Raw genomic sequence first — 2,209 nt, 5'->3', positions numbered from 1 at the left:
GCCCCGGCATTCTTAAGCCCAAAAGGTAATTTGCAATAAGCAAATGTCCCCCATGGACAAATGAATGCCGTTTTTGGTTGGTCGGCAGGTAGAATATTGATTTGATTATAGCCCGAAAAACCATCCATGAAGGAAAACATTTCACTTCCGGCACAATCATCAATAATTTGATCGATATAAGGCGTAGGATAGTTGTCTTTTGGACAAGCTCGATTGATATCCCTATAGTCGATACAGATTCTTATTGTTCCTTGTTTCTTGTTGACCGGAACAATATTCGATACCCAATCCGTTAACGGGATCGGATAAATGAAACCTGCTTTCAACAGCTTTTCGACTTCTGCTTTAATCGCAGCCGCTTTTCGAGGGTGAATCTGACGCAACCGTTGCCGGACGGGTTTAGCATCCGGGTAGGTCTTTATTTCATGAACAACAATGGCAGGATCGATTCCCGGCATTTCCTCGTAAGACCAGGCAAACACATCGCGGAATTCTTGGAATAGGGCCTTGTAAGTTTGGATTTCATCTTCTGTACATGCGGCACCTATATGAATGTTCTCCTCAATTCCGGGCTTCACTGAAATATCAATGGGAATAGTACGAGAAATATTCCCTAAATTCAACTCTGAATCAGAATGTTTCGTTGGATCCTGAGCGTCTTTGACATATTCAGCGGTAAAGATAGATGAAAAATCATTTTCAAATGCATCATCCTTAGGTAAAAACGAAGATCTGTGATGGAGATCTTCCCATGGTAGATCGTCTACACTTAGGATTTCGCGAAGTTGTTCGTCAGATGACACGACTTCGGGAAACGCTATCCGTTCTAAGGTTGAGGTGAAAAGTGATTCTTCACTGACCACATTCATTTGGTCGATCTCGGTTGAATGAGAGTCGGTAAAAGACATGACAGCTTCATAAGCAATTTCATATGGACTCAAAGGCATAGCATCACCGAATGAGTCTATCTCAGAGTCAGATGGGACAATCCAAGGATCATCATAAATAATGTTTTCTGATGTAATCATATGAATTGTTGCAAATGAAGGTTCTACGCTGAGTGGAGGGAGAGGAAAAGTTCCCAGTAAACCGGAATCCTTAACTAAACCTACACCAACGTCCCTATAAGGGATTGTCGTCTTACCGACATGCTGGATACTCTCTGAAGAGGCTGGGTCGGATGAAAAGTATGTCAGCTGATCAATAGTCACGATCTTACCGTTATGTGGAAACTTAATTACTCTGAAGACCGATGAAACGACCGCTGTCATAGCATATGACCAACTTCGACCCAAAAGAAGGTTGTAGTCTAGAGGGGCATCAACCACTTCCACATCCAGACTAACGGTTTTACCTTCTACCCCTATAGGCAATTCCTGTAGAATACCAAACGGACGGAACCCACGGCCATCAAAGGCCTTAAGGATGGTGGGGGATTGGTTCAACGAAGGAGAACCAAGGATCTCCAACATTGAATCGACATAATACACGTAGAAGCTCCCTCATCAATCACAGTCCGATGAATAGGCCTGTTTTTGACTATCACTGGAATTTGGAAAGCCATTTGATGGGGGAGACGCGGTGTACTATTTTCTAGATCGAAGATTATTAGATTCGGGTCCTGAACATCAACAGCTCCTATAGCCGACAAAAGTAATTTTCGTTGTGCTGGGCATGATTGCAGCACTTCTAACGCCGACATTGCTGAGGGTGAAACAGCTAAGTCCTCAACAATGTTGTAATTCTGGGCTGCTCTCGCATGTGGATTGAAAGCAGACCTTCGAAGTACACCCTTGGCGGGCGGTTTAATTACTAAGTCGGAGTTAGGTTTCTCGATCTGTAGTGGATCGGAACCAGGAGCTGAGGTTGATGGGTTAGAGTGAGAAGATTCTGCTTCCTTACCATCAACAGGATTCTTACTACCATAATCTTGCGATCGAGTCGCAATCCTCACATGAGACATCATCAAAATGGGTTCTTCACTGGCATTCGAGGAAGAACCTATCATCTTATTCTCCTGCTCCGGAAATGGATTTTTTAACACAGCAGGAGTGGGAGAACCTTTGACTATTTTCACAACCTCGGCCCGATGAGGGCAATCTCTCGTAAAATGATCCTCTTCACAAATAAGACAAGGATATCGAGGTTTGCGCTTTTCGTCATTGGTTTCCGACTTTTCCGTTTTCTCCTTCGGAGCCTTGTCTGCTTT

The sequence above is a fragment of the Pinus tabuliformis genome, chromosome 8, assembly GCF_031772625.1.
Source record: "Pinus tabuliformis cultivar Carrire ecotype Pingquan chromosome 8, CPIR1, whole genome shotgun sequence".
Lineage (NCBI taxonomy): Eukaryota > Viridiplantae > Streptophyta > Pinopsida > Pinales > Pinaceae > Pinus > Pinus tabuliformis.
Note: the sequence above shows the minus strand (reverse complement) of the source record.